This window comes from Trichosurus vulpecula, chromosome 1, assembly GCF_011100635.1.
Source record: "Trichosurus vulpecula isolate mTriVul1 chromosome 1, mTriVul1.pri, whole genome shotgun sequence".
Taxonomy (NCBI): Eukaryota; Metazoa; Chordata; class Mammalia; order Diprotodontia; family Phalangeridae; genus Trichosurus; species Trichosurus vulpecula.
Window position 1 is genome coordinate 325,541,590 of NC_050573.1, and position 11,017 is coordinate 325,552,606.

The window sequence follows — 11,017 nt, forward strand, 5'->3', positions numbered from 1 at the left end:
CTCCCTCCTTTTGTGTTCAGAGTAATAATTTCTATGGTCCCAACCTCTGAATGAAGATCAGTTTGATCTTGTATTATCATAATTTATATGAAGCCTTTTCATTGTTACTGAATCACAATCTATATTTCAGAGGAAATAACTCTATTTTAATTTAAATAATTTTATGTTTGTGAAGACATTGAGATCTCATTCAATGTAGTTTAAAACTTCAATATTTATGCTTTGAGGAAAAAATGTGATGTAATATAATTACATAATACCTTTAGAAGTTCATTTTATGTAACTACAGATAAGTGTATAAATATGAATAAAGGCAACCAAATTTCAAAAGATGTATAGCAACCTAAGGGGCAAGGACAACTCCAGGGGACTCACGATGGAGAATGCTATCTTCATCCAGAGAAAGAACTGCGAAGTTTGAATATAGATCGAGGCGCACTAAATGCTCGCCTTTTTTGCTTCTTTTTTGTTTTTGTTTTGGGGTTTTTTTTTTGGTTCTGTTTCTTCTTTCTCATGATTCATTCCATTGGTCAAAATTCTTCTCCACGACTTGACTAGTGCATAAATTAATTCAATGCGAAGTTATACATGACAGTTATATGAGATTCCATGCCGTCTTGGGGAGGGAAGGGTGAGGGAGGGGAGAAAAACTGGAACTCAAAACTATGTAGAACCGTGTGTGGTAAACTAAAAGTAAATAAATAAATTCAAAAAAAAAGATGTATAGCAGCAAAAAATGTTAATGTGGTTTACATTTGCTAGATTGTGCTAAAGGTTATTTGTGCATTTGCAATATATGCTGGATACTATTAGAACATTACCCTCTTCTACGCCCCATTGTCTTGTTCTGAGTAGAAGAAAACTGTTTACCTTTAGTGAGACATTGCCTGGTTAAAATTATTGTGATTAACATTTTAACAATAAGGAATATTGCTTTCACCTTTCATTGTCCATTGCATTTTTTTAACTCTTCTGCTTTTATGTGCCTATGACACCTTGTTCTCCTCACTTTGAGAACCAATGTTGGCATCCTTCTAAGGACATTGAAATGAAACTGACCCTATGTTCTTACCATCAATAGCATCATTTACTGAACTAAGAGATGTACTTTTCAGATTATACTAGAAGTGAAGGCCAAAAATAATGCTTCCACAAATTAACATGCCAGAACTCCTCAGTGTTGATAACCTAGGGGAGCCACTTCTAACTAATCCAAGGTGGAAAGGCACAGGTGCCAATTTAGTTTTTCTGGGGAGCTGCCAGTTGTAAGCATCATTTTAAAAATTCTCTTAAATACAGTAGCTAAAGATTCTGATTTATCTTTTGAAAGTTTATAATTGCAACCACTCTAATTTCATGAGAGCTGCTTTTTCACATTAGAGAAATACATTAGAAAAAGAATGACATCTACTTAACTAAGATCTTGCCAAATATCTTTAACTGCTTCTTATATTTATAAAATTTTATGGTGCTGATGGGATGACTCCAGAAAAATAATACATATTTACATTCATTCAATCAATCTACAAGCATTGTTAAGTACTTGTTATGTTTCTAGGTACTGGCAATACAAAGAAAAAGGAAAAAAAAATAGTCCCCTCAAGGAGCTTATATTTTAATTCATCGTTAATATGAGAGTCCTACTTGGCCATAGTTTGTAAATTATACCACTTAGCTCCTCACAAAAAATAGACCTTACTTCTTTTTCAGATATGTCCCCCTCCCTGTTTACTTCCAATTAAATTTTATATATTAATTTGATTTATAGCTGCTATTAACATGAATTGAAAATAAAATAAATTTAAAAAAAAACTTTGTTTAACTTTAGAAGAAGAATTTTAAAGATATTGTAGTCATAAGATAAAAAAAATCATAGATTTGGAGCTGTAAGGTACTTTAGAGGCCATCCACTCTAATCCCTAGAAACTAATGGGCAAATCTTGAAATTGAAATGAAATCCTCTAACTCTGAGAATGACACCATTTTGATCACACTGAAGTACCACCCTCTTAACTTTTAACTACCTATACCTCAGGCCTTACATGTTCTTCCCCATCTTCACCTTCTCACTTCCCTGTCTACCTTCAAGTCACACACAAATTCCCACCTTGTACAGGAATCCTTTGAAAGTCTTCCTTAATTATGTTGTCTTTCTTCTATTTTTTATTTTCAATTGATCCTGTATTTTGGTTGTTTGCACATAATTGCTTGCATATTGTCTCCCCCATTATATTGTGAGATCCTCGAAAGCAGGAAAAAAGCTTTCATTTTCTTGTACCCCCAGTGCTTAGTGCAGTACCTTGCACATAATATCATAAATTAATTAACAATTAAGGAAATAATAATGATTTCACTTTCTACCTAGATTCAATTTTGTATACATCTCTATTAATGTTGTATTATTAGAATTTAAGGTCCTGAGGCAAGCAAATGTTTTCCATTTGTCCTTGTATTCCCTAACCCATATCATACAATATTTGGCACATAGTGGGCACTTAATAAATGTTCATTGATTAATTAATTGCTACATGTATATGAAATAGTTTTTTAAATACAATAAAATGATTTTAAAACTGAAAAACTTATATGTTTGCATATACCATTATTATTTTTATATTTATGAATATGCAAATTATACATGTGTACTACACATGGAAATATAAAATTTATTCAAAGTAATTTACAAGTGATTTTATGTGTCCATTGTTTTGAAAAACTTAATCATGTTCTCTCCACTAGTGTGGATAAGAGAACACTCGCTGACAGAATACAAATGTAATTGTCATCATACGCAATAGATCAGTGATGAAGTGTATCCCAGTGATTTTGCTCTATAAATATACACAGGATACATATGTATATGTGTGCGTATTGCATATATATGCATATATAAATATATTTGACATATATGTAAATAAAATATTCCTAACTCACATATAAATACACATGTACAAATTTTGATATAATTTCATTTATGAATCTAAATATATGTACATTGTCCTTTTGTGAAATATTTTAATTTTTATTCTATAATTCATTAAGATTTTATTAACGGAAAATGTGTTCCAAACACTGAGGCATTTGTTTCTTTGGATTCCTAAGTATAAAATCAGAAGAATAGCCAAAAATGTGTATGTTTTTCAAACTAAAGCTGTCATCACCTGCATCACGACTGTGATGAAGCTGACCCTACCAGCTAAAGTTTTGAAAGTGGCTTTTTTCCAAGTGGAATACTTCATGTAAATTTCCCCAGATGAAAATATTCAAAAATAACTGGAATGTCTGTTTAACATTTTAGTAACCTCACAGGCTGCCAGCACATATCCCTTTTCCTCTCCAAAGTAGCACTTTACAGAAATTCTACTCTCACAATTTCTATAACTTCTAAGGAAATGTGAAATAAAATACAATCCACAGTTTATTTTTAAAAAGTCAATTAATTAAGTTTCTATTTAGTAGCACTTAAAGCTCTTCATAAACTGGCCCCTTCCCATTTTTCCAAGCTCCTTAAACTTTACTCCCCAACTTGTACTCTATGACACAGTTGCCCTGTCCTTTTATAGTTCTTCCAAGACAACTCTCCAACTCTCATGTCCAAGTCTTTGAACTAGCTGTCGTTCCCTTTGCCTGGAATGCCCTACCCCCTTAACTTCACCTCTTATTTCCCTAGCTTCCCTCAAAACTCAGTTCAAATTGTATCTTCTGTGGGAAGCCTTTTCTTTCCCATCTTCCCCCACTCGTGTCTTTTATTTCAGATTACCTTGCAAATACTCAGTATTGAACATAAATGTATCAGTTTTATTGTATCAATTAGGCAAAGGCTGAACAAGCTGTACTATATTATTGTGATGGAATACTTTTGTGTTATAAGAAATTACAAAAAACTTCAGGGTAAGGCAAGGATGACCATTATCACAACTGTTATTCAATGTGGTACTAGCAATGTTAGCTTTAGCAACAAGAGAAGAAAAAGAAATTGAAAGAATTAGAATAGGCAAAGAAGAAACTAAGTTATCACTCTTTGCATATGATATGATGATATTCTTAGAGAATTCTAGAGAATCAAGTAAAAAGGCTACTTGAAATAATAAACAACTTTAGCAAATTTGAAGGATATAAAGTAAACCCACATCAATCTTCAACATTTCTGCATCTTACAAACAAAGACCAACAGCAAGAGATAGAAAAGAGAAATTCCATTTAAAGTTACTGTAAACATTATCAAATATTTGGGCGTCTACCTGCCAAACAAACCTAGGAACTATGTGTATACAATTACAAAACACTTTTCACACAAATAAAGTCAGATCTAAATAATTGGAAGAATAGCAGTTGCTCATGGGTGGGCTGAGCTAATGTAACAAAGATGACAATTCTACCTAAATTAATTTATTTACTCAGTACCATAACAATCAAACAAGAAAAAATATTTTATAGAGCTAAATAAAAATAATAACAAAATTCATCTGGAAGAACAAAAGATCTGGAATTTCAAGAGAATTAATGAAAAGAAATACTGTGGAAGGTGACCTAGCCATACCAGCTTTTAAATTGTATCACAAAGCAGCAGTAATCAAAATTACTTGGTACTGGCTAAGAAATAGAGTGGTGGATCACTGGGATAGGTTAGGTACACAAGACACAGTAATGAATTACAATAGCAATCTACTTTTTGATAAACCCAAAGACCCCAGCTTCTGGGATGAAAACTCACTATTTGAAAAAAACTGCTGGGAAAAGTGGAAAATCGCGTGATAGAAACTAGGCACAGACCAACATCTTACACCATAAAATCAAAATAAAGTCAAAATGGGTATGTGATTTAGATATTGAAGCTGATGCTATAAGCAAACTAGAAGAGCAAGGAAGAGTTTACTTGTCAGATATATGAGAAGGGAAGAATTTATGACCAAATAAGAGACAGAGAACTTTATGAAATACAAAATGTATAATTTTGATTACATTAAATTGAAAATTTTTTTCCACAAATAAAGTCAATGCAAGAAAGATTAGGAGGGAAGTCAAAAACTGGAAAAGAATTTTTAACCAGTATCTCTGATAAAGGCCTCATTTCTCAAATATATAGAGAATTGAGTCAAACTGATAAGAATACAAGTCATTCCCCAGCTGATAAATGGTCAAAGGATATGAACAAGCAGTTTTTAGAGGAAGAAATTAAAGCTATCTATAGTCATATGAAAAAAGGCTCTAAATTACTATTGATTAGAGGAATGCAAATCAAAACAAGTCTGAGGTACCACAACTCTCCTGTCTGATTGGCTAATGTGACAAAATAGGAAAATGATAAATGCTGGAGAGCTTGTGGGAAAATTGGAATACTAATGCACTGTTGGAGGAGTTGTGAACTGATCCAGCCATTCAGGAGAGCAGTTTGGAATTATGCCCAAAGGGTTATTGAAATGAACATACCTTTTGGCCCAGCAATAACACATCTAGGTCTGTATCCCAAAGAGATCATACAAATGGAAAGGGGACCCACATGCACAAAAATATTTATAGTAGCTCTTTTTGTGGTGGCTAAGAATTGGTGAATGGGGGGAGGCCCATCAGGTGTGGAATGGCTGAACAAGTTGTGGTATATGAATGTAATGGGATACCAGTGTGCTAAAAGAAATTATGAGCAGGTGGACTTCAGAAAAATTCCTCGAAAAACTTATATGAACTGATGCTAAGCAAAGTGAGTAGGACCAGGAGAACATTGTACATAGTGACAGCCACATTGTGGCATGCCTAATTTTGATAGACTTATCTCTTCTTAGCAATGCAAGGATCTAAAAAAATTCCAAAAGACTCATGATGGAAAATGCTGTCCCCATCCAGAAAAAGAACTATGGAGTCCAAATGCATATCAAAGCATATTACTTGCTCTCTCTTCTTTTTGTGTTTGTTTCTTCTTTCTTGTGGTTTCTCCAATTTGTTCTAATTCTTCTTTACTACATGACTAATGTGAAAATAGGTTTAATATTCATGTTTATGTAGAGCCTATATCAAATTACATGTCATCTTAGATTGGGTGGAGGGGAAATACAGGGAAAAAATTTGGAACTCAAAAGTGTTCTCCAAGTGGATGGTGAAATCTAAAATAAATTAATTAATTAAAAACAAAAAACAAAGACAAAAAAATAAATTACAAGCCTAATGCTTTCTGAACTATCTGGGGAGATATATAATCTTGTGCAAAGTTAAGTGAACAAAACCAGGATAACAATGTACACATTAACAGCAATGCTGTATGAATATCAACTGTATGACTTAACTATACTCATCAGTACAATGATTCAAGACATTTCTGTAGGACTTATGATGAAAAAAATGCTATCCATCTCCAGAGAAAGAACTGAGGGAATCTGAATGCAGATCAAAGAATACTCTTTTTTTAGTTTATTTTTATTTCTTTTTATCTCTTTTCTTTTTTAACATGGCTAACTTGGAAATAAGGGTATATGGGGTATTCAAAAAGCACCAATACCTTTGGTGTGAGAGCTTGTTGTGCTCTTTTCAGGGCTTTTCATCCTCCTTTGGTGCTCACCTGATTAATACAACTGTCATTCGTGGCTTCAAGAAGCCATTGCAAGGGCAGCACCTACACCCCAACAAAATCATCTTTGCAGACAGGCTAAAACAGGTTGAGGGTAGCCAACAACCCTCAGACCTGTTGGTGAGCTGGGGTGATATCTAAATCTTGTCCCAGCAGAGTGTATAGATTAGAATAAATTGTTCTAATGGTCATAGAGACAGCTGAAGCAGGCACTGTGGAGTATTAAGAGCTTGATCAGAATTGAAGAAGCCAAAGTCATCTACCATATCCTAAAGTTACTGTCACTCATCTTAACTTTTGTCTTCCCATTGCATTTCAATGACTCAGAAAGAGAGGGTGAGGCGGACAACTTTCTAGAACTTTGCCTCCCTTAAATCTAATTCACACACAAGTGAAGATATCACATTGTGATATCACTGGTCCTCTTCGAAATGAAGGAAAAATAGAGATATGTTGTCTTCCTCACTAAAAACTATTCTTCTTGGGGGCAGAGTCCAGATGGCTGCTGGAAAGCAGGGACTTGCATGAGCTCCCCATCAGATCCCTCCAAAAACCTATAAAAATGGATCTGAACAAATTCTAGAACTGCAGAACCCACAAAATAGCAGAGGGAAGCAGGGATCAAGCCCAGAACAACCTGGTTGGTCACTGGATGAGGTCTATCGAGCACAGAGCTGGGGGCAGAGGACAGCAGAGCCCAGTGTGGGCTGTGGCAGAACCAACCAGACAAGGAGCCTGGTCAAACGGGCCCTAGCACCCTGAATCAGTGAGCTGTGGCAGTTACCACACTTCTCAACCCACAAACACCAAAGGCAACAGAGAAGGTTAGTGGGAAAAGCTGCTGGGGACAGAATGGAAGGAGTTCGCAGGTGACCCAATGCACCGAGGGCAGTGGGGGTGGTGCAGCTACAGAACTACAGCTGCACTTGCTTCAGGTCCTAGGTCACCTGGTGGGAGGAGTTAAGTGGCAGATCAGAGCAGGAGTGCACAGCCTGCTTAAGATCCCAGTCAAGTCTTGGCTGGTGGTTCTTGAGGAAGGAGGAGTGCAGGTGTGGCAGAGCTGAGCTGCCTGTACAGAAATAGCTCTGAAAACAACAACACGTCCCCTCAAGCTTGGAACAAAGTACTCTTTACTCTACAAGCCGCCATAACCTGACAAAAAACTCAAGGGTCAAGTAAGTTGGCTGGGAACATGGCCAGGCAGTGAAAATGGACTCAGATTCAGACTCAGACTTTGGAATCTTTCTTTGGTGACAAAGAAGACCAAAACATACAGCCAGAAGTCAACAAAGTCAAAGAGCCTACAACAAAAGCCTCCACGAAAAACATGAACTGGTCCCAGGCCATGGAAGAGCTCAAAAAGGATTTGGAAAAGCAAGTTAGAGAAGTAGAGGAAAAATTGATAAGAGAAATGAGAAGGATATGAGAAAACCATGAAAAACAAGTCAATGACTTGCTAAAGGAGACCCAGAAAAATACTGAAAAATATACTGAAGAAAACAACACCTTAAAAAATAGACTAATTCAAATGGCAAAAGAGCTCCAAAAAGCCAATGAGGAGAAGAATGCCTTCAAAGCCAGAATTAGCGAAATGGAAAAGGAGGTCCAAAAGACCACTGAAGAAAATGCTACCTTAAAAATTAGATTGGAGCAAGTGGAAGCTAGTGACTTTGGGAGAAATCAAGATATTATAAAACAGAACCAAAGGAATGAAAAAAATGGAACACAATGTGAAATATCTCCTTGGAAAAACCACTGACCTGGAAAATAGATCCAGGAGAGATAATTTAAAAATTATTGGACTACCTGAAAGCCCTGATCAGAAAAAGAGCATAGATATCATCTTTCAAGAAACTATCAAGGAGAACTGCCCTGATATTGTAGAGCCACAGGGCAAAATAGAAATTGAAAGAATCCATTGATCACCTCCTCAAATAGATCTCAAAAAGAAATCTCCTAGGAATATTGTTGCCAAATTCCAGAGCTCCCAGATCAAGGAGAAAATACAACAAGCAGTCAGAAAGAAACAATTTGAGTACTGTTGAAACACAATCAGAATAACCCAAGATCTAGCAGCTTCTACATTAAGAGATCGAAGGGCTTGGAATACAATATTCTGGAGGTCAATGGAGCTAGGATTAAAACTTAGAATCACCTACCCAGCAAAGCTGAGTATTATGCTCCAAGGCAAAATATGGACTTTCAATAAAATGGAGGACTTTCAAGCTTTCTCAGTGAAAAGACTAGAGCTGAATAGAAAATCTGACTTTCGAACACAACAATCAAGAGAAGCATGAAAAGGTAATCAAGAAAAATAACAAGAAAAAGAAATTGCAAGGGACTTACTAAAGCTGAACTGTTTTGTTTATATTCCTACATGGAAAGATGATGTGTATGATTCATGAGACCTCGGTATTAGGGTGCTTGAAGGGAATTAGCATACATATATATATATACACATACACACATATGTTTATGTATATATATGTATATGTGAGTGTGTATGTATGTTTATATGTATGTGTGTGTGTGTATATATGTATATATATATATATATATATATATATATATATATACAGAGAGAGAGAAAGAGAGAGAGAGAGAGAGAGAGAGAGAGAGAGAGAGAGAGAGAGAGAGAGCAGGCACAGGGTGAGTTGAAGATGAAGTGAAGATAACTAAATGAAATAAAATCAAATTAAGGGATGAGGGAGGAATATAGTGAGAGAGGGAGATAGGGAGAGATAGAATGGGGTAAATTATTTCACATAAAATTGGCAAGAAAAAGCAATTCTGTAGGAAGAGAAGAGAAGGCAGGTGAGGGGGGAATGAGTGAATCTTGGTCTCATCAGATTTGACCTGAGGAAGGAATACCATACATACTCAACTGGGTATCTTACTCCACAGGAAAGAAGAAGGAAGAAGATAAAAAAAAGGAGTGATGATAAAAGGGAGGGCAGATGGGGGTGGAGGTAATCAAAAACAAACACTTTCGAAAGCAGACAGGGTTAAGGGAGAAAATTTAATAAGGGGGGATATGCCAGGAAGGAGCAAAATATAGTTAGTCTTTCACAACATGAGTATTGTGGAAGGGTTATACATAATAATACACATGTGGCCTATGTTGAATTGCTTGACTTCTTAGGGAGGGTGGTTGGGAAGGGAAGAAGGGAGTGAATTTGGAACTCAAACTTTTAAAAACATATGTCCAAATACAAAAAAAAAAGTTTTTGCATGGAACTAGAAAATAAGATACACAGGCAATGGGGCGTAGAAATTTTTCTTGCCCTACCAGAAAGTAAGGGAAAAGGGGATGGGAGGGGAGTGTGGTGACAGAAGGGAGGTCTGACTGGGGAATGGGGCAACTAGAATATATGCCATCTTGGAGTGGGTGGGAGGGTAGAAATGGGGAGAAAATTTGTAATTCAAACTCTTGTGAAAATCAATGCTGAAAACTAAATATATTAAATAAATTTTAAAAAAAGTCCAGGGTAAGAATTGGCAGAGGGTCAGTAATAGAATGTGGCATGTGAGGCCTTTGGTTCAAATGTTCAGGATCTCATTTATGAATTCCACATTAGATGAGTAGAAGTTGTAATGATGGGAGTGGAAAAACAAATTGGGGAGCTCCTACCTCAGTTTCTCATGCATGAAAGCTATATCTTCCTTCATGCTGGGATTCTCTGATGGAGTGAGAGGAGCAGGGTGAGGACATCCAGGGGCCCAGAATGGGATCAGAGTCCCAGGGTGGGGGCAAGGCAATTCTTAAAAGAGCCTTCTAATCCCATCTAGATGGCCCCCATCCAACCCTGGCCCTGGTCCATCCTCTCCTTTCCTAGAGGGAAAACCCACCCAGGAGAGTATGAAGGCCTGGGCCTGAGGAAGGAGTTGTTGGGGAACTTGGCGGAAGAGTTGGCTGGAAGGGAGTGAGAGAGGAGAGCCAGAGATATGGAGACACAAAAGGAAGAGTCACTATTGGTAAGGTAAACCACAAAGGTAGGAATGGTGGGACTTGAGGAGGTTTTTGGTCCTAGCAAAGCAAATTATAATCCTACAGAGGAAAAAAGGATCTTTAATGTAATAGAGGACTTCCAATCATTCCTGATGAAAAGACCTGAGGCTGGCCTTTTAGGTCTGGAGGCAGCAGTGCAGCTTCTGGGCCATTCCTCAGTTTGGCTGGTACATGATTTTTGGGAGGGAAGAGGGTATATCCTGAATCTGGCATCCAGTATCCTCTGCACAGGAGTGAGGTCTCCACAAGCCAGCTTCATGAAGAGGAAGGGGGGAAAGGGGAAGGTGAGTAGAGGGAAGGAAAATCTAATTCTAACTTTTAAGAGTTGTTTTCTTCAGTTAGCTTTTGTATTTCTTTTTTCATTTGGCCAATTGTATTCTTTAAGGGATTGTTTTCTTCAGTGGATTTTTGTATCTCCTTTTTCCTTTGACCAATTCTACTTTTTAAGT

At 36.5% G+C, this 11,017-nt stretch overlaps 1 pseudogene; it reads right to left on the minus strand.

Moving 5' to 3' along the window:
* Positions 1 to 10,039: 10,039 nt before the first annotated feature.
* Positions 10,040 to 10,741, minus strand: LOC118848002 (annotated as a pseudogene).
* Positions 10,742 to 11,017: the final 276 nt, after the last annotated feature.